Here is a 12,976-nt window from a genome sequence, read left to right as displayed (position 1 = left end):
GGTAATGTCCAAATCTCTGACAGATAACGTCTCGGCTGGATAAATAATGTATACAGCTTGTAAAATCTGAGAGCCATTTACTTAAACACTTTTACTCCTAAACTGTGAGCAGCTGCTATTTATGGTTTTATGTGCAGACGTCAGGCTGAGGCTGCCTTATACCGGAGCGCAGCGCGCCGACTAAGAAGGTGTGAGAATAGGTAAAGGAACAGAACAAACGCCCAACAGAAAGGAAAGTGAAGCAAAAAGGCGACTTATAATATATTAAGACGTGCGCGAATCTCATCTACTGAGCAAGGAAAAGGGATTGTAAATATAGAGGGTGAGACTGCGCCAAAAAAAGGAGAAAAATAGAGAAAAATCATAGCAGAAGAAGCCGCCATCACCGGGTCACATGCCGTGCACCGCAGGACGCAGACCGGTCAATAACGTAACAGAAGAAGAAGCCGCCATCACCGGGTCACATACCGTGCACCGCAGGACGCAGACTGGTCAATGACATAACAGAAGAAGAAGCCGCCATCACCGGGTCACATACCGTGCACCGCAGGATGCAGACTGGTCATTGACATTACAGAGGAAAAAGCCGCCATCACCGGGTCACATACCAGTGCACCGCAGGACGCAGACTGGTCAGTAACGTAACAGAGGAAGAAGCCGCCATCACCGGGTCACATACCGTGCACCGCAGGATGCAGACTGGTCAATGACATAACAGAGGAAGAAGCCGCCATCACCGAGTCACATACCGTGCACCGCAGGACGCAGACTGGTCAATGACATAACAGAAGAAGAAGCCGCCATCACCGGGTCACATACCGTGCACCGCAGGACGCAGACTGGTCAATGACATAACAAAGGAAGAAGCCGCCATCACCGGGTCACATACCAGTGCACCGCAGGACGCAGACTGGTCAATGACATAACAGAAGTAGAAGCCGCCATCACCGGGTCACATACCGTGCACCGCAGGACACAGACTGGTCAGTAACGTAACAGAGGAAGAAGCCGCCATCACCGGGTCACATACTGTGCACCGCAGGACGCAGACTGGTCAGTAACGTAACAGAGGAAGAAGCCGCCATCACCGGGTCACATACCGTGCACCGCAGGACGCAGACTGGTCATTGACATTACAGAGGAAAAAGCCGCCATCACCGGGTCACATACCAGTGCACCACAGGACGCAGACTGGTCAGTAACATAACAGAGGAAGAAGCCGCCATCACCGGGTCACATACCGTGCACCGCAGGACGCAGACTGGTCAGTAACGTAACAGAGGAAGAAGCCGCCATCACCGGGTCACATACCGTGCACCACAGGACGCAGACTGGTCAGTAACGTAACAGAGGAAGAAGCCGCCATCACCGGGTCACATACCGTGCACCGCAGGACGCAGACTGGTCAGTAACATAACAGAGGAAGAAGCAGCCATCACCGGGTCACATGCCAGTGCACCGCAGGACGCAGACTGGTCAATGATATAACAGAGGAAGAAGCCGCCATCACCGGGTCACATACCAGTGCACCGCAGGACGCAGACTGGTCAATGACATAACAGAGGAAGAAGCCGCCATCACCGGGTCACATACCGTGCACCGCAGGACGCAGACTGGTCAGTAACATAACAGAGGAAGAAGCCGCCATCACCGGGTCACATACCAGTGCACCGCAGGACGCAGACTGGTCAGTAACATAACAGAGGAAGAAGCCGCCATCACCGGGTCACATACCAGTGCACCGCAGGACGCAGACTGGTCAGTAACATAACAGAGGAAGAAGCCGCCATCACCGGGTCACATACCGTGCACCGCAGGACGCAGACTGGTCAGTAACGTAACAGAAGAAGCAGCCGCCATCACCGGATCACATACCAGTGCACCGCAGGACGCAGACTGGTCAGTAACATAACAGAGGAAGATGCCGCCATCACCAGGTCACATACCGTGCACCGCAGGACGCAGACTGGTCAGTAACATAACAGAGGAAGAAGCCGCCATCACCGGGTCACATACCAGTGCACCGCAGGACGCAGACTGGTCAGTAACATAACAGAGGAAGAAGCCGCCATCACCGGGTCACATACCAGTGCACCGCAGGATGCAGACTGGTCAGTAACATAACAGAGGAAGAAGCCGCCATCACCGGGTCACATACCAGTGCACCGCAGGACGCAGACTGGTCAATAACATTACAGAGGAAGAAGCCGCCATCACCAGGTCACATACCAATGCACCGCAGGACACAGACTGGTCAGAAACATAACAGAGGAAGAAGCCGCCATCACAGGGTCACATACCAGTGCACCGCAGGACGCAGACTGGTCAATGACATAATAGAGGAAGAAGCCGCCATCACCGGGTCACATACCGTGCACCGCAGGACGCAGACTGGTCAGTAACGTAACAGAGGAAGAAGCCGCCATCACCGGGTCACATACCGTGCACCGCAGGACGCAGACTGATCAGTGACGTAACAGAGGAAGAAGCCGCCATTACCGGGTCACATACCGTTCACCGCAGGACGCAGACCGGTCAGTAACGTAACAGAAGAAGAAGCCGCCATCACCGGGTCACATACCGTGCACCGCAGGACGCAGACCGGTCAGTAACGTAACAGAAGAAGAAGCCGCCATCACCGGGTCACATACCAGTGCACCGCAGGACACAGACTGGTCAGTAACATAACAGAGGAAGAAGCCGCCATCACCGGGTCACATACCGTGCACCGCAGGACGCAGACCGGTCAGTAACGTAACAGAAGAAGAAGTCGCCATCACCGGGTCACATACCGTTCACCGCAGGACGCAGACTGGTCAATGACATAATAGAGGAAGAAGCCACCATCACCGGGTCACATACCGTGCACCGCAGGACGCAGACTGGTCAATGACATAATAGAGGAAGAAGCCGCCATCACTGGGTCACATACCAGTGCACCGCAGGACGCAGACTGGTCAGTAACGTAACAGAGGAAGAAGCCGCCATCACCGGGTCAAATACCGTGCACCGCAGGATGCAGACTGGTCAGTAACATAACAGAGGAAGAAGCCGCCATCACCGGGTCACATACCGTGCACCGCAGGACGCAGACTGGTCAGTCATGTAACAGAGGAAGAAGCCGCCATCACCAGGTCACATACCGTGCACCGCAGGACGCAGACTGGTCAATAACATAACAGAGGAAGAAGCCGCCATCACCGGGTCACATACCAGTGCACCGCAGGACGCAGACTGGTCAATAACAGGAAGAAGCCGCCATCACCGGGTCACATACCGTGCACCGCAGGACGCAGACTGGTCAATAACATAACAGGGGAAGAAGCCGTCATCACCGGGTCACATACCAGTGCACCGCAGGACGCAGACTGGTCAATAACGTAACAGAGGAAGAAGCGGCCATCACCGGGTCACATACCATGCACCGCAGAACGCAGACTGGTCAGTAACGTAACAGAAGAAGAAGCCGCCATCACCCGGTCACATACCGTGCACCGCAGGACGCAGACTGGTCAGTAACGTAACAGAGGAAGAAGCCGCCATTACCGGGTCACATACCGTGCACCGCAGGACGCAGACTGGTCAATAACATAATAGAGGAAGAAGCGGCCATCACCGGGTCACATACCATGCACCGCAGAACGCAGACTGGTCAGTAACGTAACAGAAGAAGAAGCCGCCATCACCCGGTCACATACCGTGCACCGCAGGACGCAGACTGGTCAGTAACATAACAGAGGAAGAAGCCGCCATCACCGGGTCACATACCAGTGCACCGCAGGATGCAGACTGGTCAGTAACATAACAGAGGAAGAAGCCGCCATCACCGGGTCACATACCAGTGCACCGCAGGACGCAGACTGGTCAATAACATTACAGAGGAAGAAGCCGCCATCACCAGGTCACATACCAATGCACCGCAGGACACAGACTGGTCAGAAACATAACAGAGGAAGAAGCCGCCATCACAGGGTCACATACCAGTGCACCGCAGGACGCAGACTGGTCAATGACATAATAGAGGAAGAAGCCGCCATCACCGGGTCACATACCGTGCACCGCAGGACGCAGACTGGTCAGTAACGTAACAGAGGAAGAAGCCGCCATCACCGGGTCACATACCGTGCACCGCAGGACGCAGACTGATCAGTGACGTAACAGAGGAAGAAGCCGCCATTACCGGGTCACATACCGTTCACCGCAGGACGCAGACCGGTCAGTAACGTAACAGAAGAAGAAGCCGCCATCACCGGGTCACATACCGTGCACCGCAGGACGCAGACCGGTCAATAACGTAACAGAAGAAGAAGCCGCCATCACCGGGTCACATACCAGTGCACCGCAGGACACAGACTGGTCAGTAACATAACAGAGGAAGAAGCCGCCATCACCGGGTCACATACCGTGCACCGCAGGACGCAGACCGGTCAGTAACGTAACAGAAGAAGAAGTCGCCATCACCGGGTCACATACCGTTCACCGCAGGACGCAGACTGGTCAATGACATAATAGAGGAAGAAGCCACCATCACCGGGTCACATACCGTGCACCGCAGGACGCAGACTGGTCAATGACATAATAGAGGAAGAAGCCGCCATCACTGGGTCACATACCAGTGCACCGCAGGACGCAGACTGGTCAGTAACGTAACAGAGGAAGAAGCCGCCATCACCGGGTCAAATACCGTGCACCGCAGGACGCAGACTGGTCAGTAACATAACAGAGGAAGAAGCCGCCATCACCGGGTCACATACCGTGCACCGCAGGACGCAGACTGGTCAGTCATGTAACAGAGGAAGAAGCCGCCATCACCAGGTCACATACCGTGCACCGCAGGACGCAGACTGGTCAATAACATAACAGAGGAAGAAGCCGCCATCACCGGGTCACATACCAGTGCACCGCAGGACGCAGACTGGTCAATAACAGGAAGAAGCCGCCATCACCGGGTCACATACCGTGCACCGCAGGACGCAGACTGGTCAATAACATAACAGGGGAAGAAGCCGTCATCACCGGGTCACATACCAGTGCACCGCAGGACGCAGACTGGTCAATAACGTAACAGAGGAAGAAGCGGCCATCACCGGGTCACATACCATGCACCGCAGAACGCAGACTGGTCAGTAACGTAACAGAAGAAGAAGCCGCCATCACCCGGTCACATACCGTGCACCGCAGGACGCAGACTGGTCAGTAACGTAACAGAGGAAGAAGCCGCCATTACCGGGTCACATACCGTGCACCGCAGGACGCAGACTGGTCAATAACATAATAGAGGAAGAAGCGGCCATCACCGGGTCACATACCATGCACCGCAGAACGCAGACTGGTCAGTAACGTAACAGAAGAAGAAGCCGCCATCACCCGGTCACATACCGTGCACCGCAGGACGCAGACTGGTCAGTAACGTAACAGAGGAAGAAGCCGCCATTACCGGGTCACATACCAGTGCACCGCAGGACGCAGACTGGTCAGTGATGTAACAGAGGAAGAAGCCGCCATCACCGGGTCACATACCAGTGCACCGCAGGACGCAGACTGGTCAATGACATAACAGAGGAAGAAGTCGCCATCACCGGGTCACATACCAGTGCACCGCAGGACGCAGACTGGTCAATGACATAACAGAGGAAGAAGCCGCCATCACCGGGTCACATACTGTGCACCGCAGGACGCAGACTGGTCAGTAACATAACAGAGGAAGAAGCCGCCATCACCGGGTCACATACCAGTGCACCGCAGGACGCAGACTGGTCAGTAACATAACAGAGGAAGAAGCCGCCATCACCGGGTCACATACCAGTGCACCGCAGGATGCAGACTGGTCAGTAACATAACAGAGGAAGAAGCCGCCATCACCGGGTCACATACCAGTGCACCGCAGGACGCAGACTGGTCAATAACATTACAGAGGAAGAAGCCGCCATCACCAGGTCACATACCAATGCACCGCAGGACACAGACTGGTCAATGACATAACAGAGGAAGAAGCCGCCATCACAGGGTCACATACCAGTGCACCGCAGGACGCAGACTGGTCAATGACATAATAGAGGAAGAAGCCGCCATCACCGGGTCACATACCGTGCACCGCAGGACGCAGACTGGTCAGTAACGTAACAGAGGAAGAAGCCGACATCACCGGGTCACATACCGTGCACCGCAGGACGCAGACTGATCAGTGACGTAACAGAGGAAGAAGCCGCCATTACCGGGTCACATACCGTTCACCGCAGGACGCAGACCGGTCAGTAACGTAACAGAAGAAGAAGCCGCCATCACCGGGTCACATACCGTGCACCGCAGGACGCAGACCGGTCAGTAACGTAACAGAAGAAGAAGCCGCCATCACCGGGTCACATACCAGTGCACCGCAGGACACAGACTGGTCAGTAACATAACAGAGGAAGAAGCCGCCATCACCGGGTCACATACCGTGCACCGCAGGACGCAGACCGGTCAGTAACGTAACAGAAGAAGAAGTCGCCATCACCGGGTCACATACCGTTCACCGCAGGACGCAGACTGGTCAGTAACATAACAGAGGAAGAAGCCGCCATCACCGGGTCACATACCAGTGCACCGCAGGACGCAGACTGGTCAGTAACATAACAGAGGAAGAAGCCGCCATCACCGGGTCACATACCAGTGCACCGCAGGATGCAGACTGGTCAGTAACATAACAGAGGAAGAAGCCGCCATCACCGGGTCACATACCAGTGCACCGCAGGACGCAGACTGGTCAATAACATTACAGAGGAAGAAGCCGCCATCACCAGGTCACATACCAATGCACCGCAGGACACAGACTGGTCAGAAACATAACAGAGGAAGAAGCCGCCATCACAGGGTCACATACCAGTGCACCGCAGGACGCAGACTGGTCAATGACATAATAGAGGAAGAAGCCGCCATCACCGGGTCACATACCGTGCACCGCAGGACGCAGACTGGTCAGTAACGTAACAGAGGAAGAAGCCGCCATCACCGGGTCACATACCGTGCACCGCAGGACGCAGACTGATCAGTGACGTAACAGAGGAAGAAGCCGCCATTACCGGGTCACATACCGTTCACCGCAGGACGCAGACCGGTCAGTAACGTAACAGAAGAAGAAGCCGCCATCACCGGGTCACATACCGTGCACCGCAGGACGCAGACCGGTCAGTAACGTAACAGAAGAAGAAGCCGCCATCACCGGGTCACATACCAGTGCACCGCAGGACACAGACTGGTCAGTAACATAACAGAGGAAGAAGCCGCCATCACCGGGTCACATACCGTGCACCGCAGGACGCAGACCGGTCAGTAACGTAACAGAAGAAGAAGTCGCCATCACCGGGTCACATACCGTTCACCGCAGGACGCAGACTGGTCAATGACATAATAGAGGAAGAAGCCACCATCACCGGGTCACATACCGTGCACCGCAGGACGCAGACTGGTCAATGACATAATAGAGGAAGAAGCCGCCATCACTGGGTCACATACCAGTGCACCGCAGGACGCAGACTGGTCAGTAACGTAACAGAGGAAGAAGCCGCCATCACCGGGTCAAATACCGTGCACCGCAGGATGCAGACTGGTCAGTAACATAACAGAGGAAGAAGCCGCCATCACCGGGTCACATACCGTGCACCGCAGGACGCAGACTGGTCAGTCATGTAACAGAGGAAGAAGCCGCCATCACCAGGTCACATACCGTGCACCGCAGGACGCAGACTGGTCAATAACATAACAGAGGAAGAAGCCGCCATCACCGGGTCACATACCAGTGCACCGCAGGACGCAGACTGGTCAATAACAGGAAGAAGCCGCCATCACCGGGTCACATACCGTGCACCGCAGGACGCAGACTGGTCAATAACATAACAGGGGAAGAAGCCGTCATCACCGGGTCACATACCAGTGCACCGCAGGACGCAGACTGGTCAATAACGTAACAGAGGAAGAAGCGGCCATCACCGGGTCACATACCATGCACCGCAGAACGCAGACTGGTCAGTAACGTAACAGAAGAAGAAGCCGCCATCACCCGGTCACATACCGTGCACCGCAGGACGCAGACTGGTCAGTAACGTAACAGAGGAAGAAGCCGCCATTACCGGGTCACATACCGTGCACCGCAGGACGCAGACTGGTCAATAACATAATAGAGGAAGAAGCGGCCATCACCGGGTCACATACCATGCACCGCAGAACGCAGACTGGTCAGTAACGTAACAGAAGAAGAAGCCGCCATCACCCGGTCACATACCGTGCACCGCAGGACGCAGACTGGTCAGTAACGTAACAGAGGAAGAAGCCGCCATTACCGGGTCACATACCAGTGCACCGCAGGACGCAGACTGGTCAGTGATGTAACAGAGGAAGAAGCCGCCATCACCGGGTCACATACCAGTGCACCGCAGGACGCAGACTGGTCAATGACATAACAGAGGAAGAAGTCGCCATCACCGGGTCACATACCAGTGCACCGCAGGACGCAGACTGGTCAATGACATAACAGAGGAAGAAGCCGCCATCACCGGGTCACATACTGTGCACCGCAGGACGCAGACTGGTCAATAACATAATAGAGGAAGAAGCCGCCATCACCGGGTCACATACCAGTGCACCGCAGGACGCAGACTGGTCAGTAACGTAACAGAAGAAGAAGCCGCCATCACCGGGTCACATACCAGTGCACCGCAGGACGCAGACTGGTCAGTAACGTAACAGAAGACGAAGCCGCCATCACCGGGTCACATACCAGTGCACCGCAGGACGCAGACTGGTCAGTAACATAACAGAAGAAGAAGCCGCCATCACCGGGTCACATACCAGTGCACCGCAGGACGCAGACTGGTCAATGACATAACAGAGGAAGAAGCCGCCATCACCGGGTCACATACCGTGCACCGCAGGACACAGACTGGTCAGTAACGTAACAGAGGAAGAAGACGCCATCACCAGGTCACATACCGTGCACCGCAGGACGCAGACTGGTCAATGACATGACAGAAGAAGAAGCCGCCATCACCGGGTCACATACCGTGCACCGCAGGACACAGACTGGTCAGTAACGTAACAGAGGAAGAAGCCGCCATCACCGGGTCACATACCGTGCACCGCAGGACGCAGACTGGTCAATGACATAACAGAGGAAGAAGCTGCCATCACCGGGTCACATACCAGTGCACTGCAGGACGCAGACTGGTCAATAACGTAACAGAAGAAGAACCCGCCATCACCGGGTCACATACCAGTGCACCGCAGGACGCAGACTGGTCAGTAACGTACCAGAAGAAGAAACCGCCATCACCGGGTCACATACCAGTGCACCGCAGGACGCAGACTGGTCAATGACAGAACAGAAGAAGAAGCCGCCATCACCAGGTCACATACCGTGCACCGCAGGACGCAGAGTGGTCAGTAACGTAACAGAAGAAGAAGCCGCCATCACCGGGTCACATACCGTGCACCGCAGGACACAGACTGGTCAATGACATAACAGAGGAAGAAGCCGCCATCACCGGGTCACATACCGTGCACCGCAGGACGCAGACTGGTCAGTAACGCAACAGAGGAAGAAGCCGCCATCACCGGGTCAAATACCGTGCACCGCAGGACGCAGACTGGTCAATCACATAACAGAGGAAGAAGCCGCCATCACCGGGTCACATACCGTGCACCGCAGGACGCAGACTGGTCAGTAACGTAACAGAGGAAGAAGCCGCCATCACCGGGTCACATACCGTGCACCGCAGGACGCAGACTGGTCAATAACGTAACAGAAGAAGAACCCGCCATCACCGGGTCACATACCAGTGCACCGCAGGACGCAGACTGGTCAGTAACGTACCAGAAGAAGAAACCGCCATCACCGGGTCACATACCAGTGCACCGCAGGACGCAGACTGGTCAATGACATAACAGAAGAAGAAGCCGCCATCACCAGGTCACATACCGTGCACTGCAGGACGCAGACTGGTCAGTAACGTAACAGAAGAAGAAGCCGCCATCACCGGGTCACATACCGTGCACCGCAGGACACAGACTGGTCATTGACATAACAGAGGAAGAAGCCGCCATCACCGGGTCACATACCGTGCACCGCAGGACGCAGACTGGTCGGTAACGTAACAGAGGAAGAAGCCGCCATCACCGGGTCAAATACCGTGCACCGCAGGACGCAGACTGGTCAATCACATAACAAAGGAAGAAGCCGCCATCACCGGGTCACATACCGTGCACCGCAGGACGCAGACTGGTCAGTAACGTAACAGAGGAAGAAGCCGCCATCACCGGGTCACATACCGTGCACCGCAGGACGCAGACTGGTCAATAACATAACAGAGGAAGAAGCCGCCATTACCGGGTCACATACCAGTGCACCGCAGGGCGCAGACTGGTCGGTAACATAACAGAGGAAGAAGCCGCCATCACCGGGTCACATACCGTGCACCGCAGGACGCAGACTGGTCAATAACGTAACAGAGGAAGAAGCCGCCATCACCGGGTCACATACCGTGCACCGCAGGACGCAGACTGGTCAATAACATAACAGAAGAAGAAACCGCCATCACCGGGTCACAAACCAGTGCACAGCAGGACGCAGACTGGTCAATGACATAACAGAGGAAGAAGCCGCCATCACCGGGTCACATACCGTGCACCGCAGGACACAGACTGGTCAATGACGTAACAGAGGAAGAAGCCGCCATCACCAGGTCACATACCGTGCACCGCAGGACGCAGACTGGTCAGTAACATAACAGAAGAAGAAGCCGCCATCACCGAGTCACATACCGTGCACCACAGGACGCAGACTGGTCAGTAACATAACAGAAGAAGAAGCCGCCATCACCGGGTCACATACCAGTGCACCACAGGACGCAGACTGGGCAGTAACGTAACAGAGGAAGAAGCCGCCATCACCGGGTCACATACCAGTGCACCGCAGCACGCAGACTGGTCAATGACATAACATTGGAAGAAGCCGCCATCACCGGGTCACATACCGTGCACCGCAGGACGCAGACTGGTCAATGACGTAACAGAGGAAGAAGCCGCCATCACCGGGTCACATACCAGTGCACCGCAGGACGCAGACTGGTCAATGATGTAACAGAGGAAGAAGCCGCCATCACCGTGTCACATACCAGTGCACCGCAGGACGCAGACTGGTCAATGACGTAACAGAAGAAGAAGCTGCCATCACCGGGTCACATACCAGTGCACAGCAGGACGCAGACTGGTCAATAACATAACAGAAGAAGAAGCCGCCATCACCGGGTCACATACCAGTGCACCGCAGGATGCAGACTGGTCAATGACATAACAGAAGAAGAAGCCGCCATCACCGGGTCACATACCGTGCACCGCAGGACGCAGACTGGTCAGTGATGTAACAGAGGACGAAGCCGCCATCACCGGGTCACATACCAGTGCACCGCAGGACGCAGACTGGTCAATGACATAACAGAGGAAGAAGCCGCCATCACCGGGTCACATACCAGTGCGCCGCAGGACGCAGACTGGTCAATGAAATAACAGAGGAAGAAGCCGCCATCACCGGGTCACATACTGTGCACCGCAGGACGCAGACTGGTCAATAACATAATAGAGGAAGAAGCCGCCATCACTGGGTCACATACCAGTGCACCGCAGGACGCAGACTGGTCAGTAACGTAACAGAAGAAGAAGCCGCCATCACCGGGTCACATACCAGTGCACCGCAGGACGCAGACTGGTCAGTAATGTAACAGAAGAAGAAGCCGCCATCACCGGGTCACATACCGTGCACCGCAGGACGCAGACTGGTCAATGACATAAAAGAGGAAGAAGCCGCCATCACCAGGTCACATACCGTGCGCCGCAGGACGCAGACTGGTCAATGACATAACAGAGGAAGAAGCCGCCATCACCGGGTCACATACCGTGCACCGCAGGACACAGACTGGTCAGTAACGTAACAGAGGAAGAAGACGCCATCACCAGGTCCCATACCTTGCACCGCAGGACGCAGACTGGTCAATGACATAACAGAAGAAGAAGCCGCCATCACCGGGTCACATACCGTGCACCGCAGGACACAGACTGGTCAGTAACGTAACAGAGGAAGAAGCCGCCATCACCGGGTCACATACCGTGCACCGCAGGACGCAGACTGTTCAATGACATAACAGAGGAAGAAGCCGCCATCACCGGGTCACATACCGTGCACCGCAGGACGCAGGCTGGTCAATGACATAACAGAGGAAGAAGCTGCCATCACCGGGTCACGTACCAGTGCACCGCAGGACGCAGACTGGTCAATAACGTAACAGAAGAAGAACCCGCCATCACCGGGTCACATACCAGTGCACCGAAGGACGCAGACTGGTCAGTAACGTACCAGAAGAAGAAATCGCCATCACCGGGTCACATACCAGTGCACCGCAGGACGCAGACTGGTCAATGACATAACAGAAGAAGAAGCCGCCATCACCAGGTCACATACCGTGCACCGCAGGACGCAGACTGGTCAGTAACGTAACAGAGGAAGAAGCCGCCATCACCGGGTCAAATACCGTGCACCGCAGGACGCAGACTGGAAGCCGCCATCACCGGGTCACATACCGTGCACCGCAGTACGCAGACTGGTCAGTAACGTAACAGAGGAAGAAGCCGCCATCACCGGGTCACATACCGTGCACCGCAGGACGCAGACTGGTCAACAACATAACAGAGGAAGAAGCCGCCATTACCGGGTCACATACCGTGCACCGCAGGGCGCAGACTGGTCAGTAACATAACAGAGGAATAAGCCGCCATCACCGGGTCACATACCAGTGCACAGCAGGACGCAGACTGGTCAATGACGTAACAGAGGAAGAAGCCGCCCTCACCGGGTCACATACCGTGCACCGCAGGACGCAGACTGGTCAATGACGTAACAGAGGAAGAAGCCGCCATCATCAGGTCACATACCGTGCACCGCAGGACGCAG

The sequence above is a fragment of the Anomaloglossus baeobatrachus genome, chromosome 8, assembly GCF_048569485.1.
Source record: "Anomaloglossus baeobatrachus isolate aAnoBae1 chromosome 8, aAnoBae1.hap1, whole genome shotgun sequence".
Taxonomy (NCBI): domain Eukaryota; kingdom Metazoa; phylum Chordata; class Amphibia; order Anura; family Aromobatidae; genus Anomaloglossus; species Anomaloglossus baeobatrachus.
Note: the sequence above shows the minus strand (reverse complement) of the source record.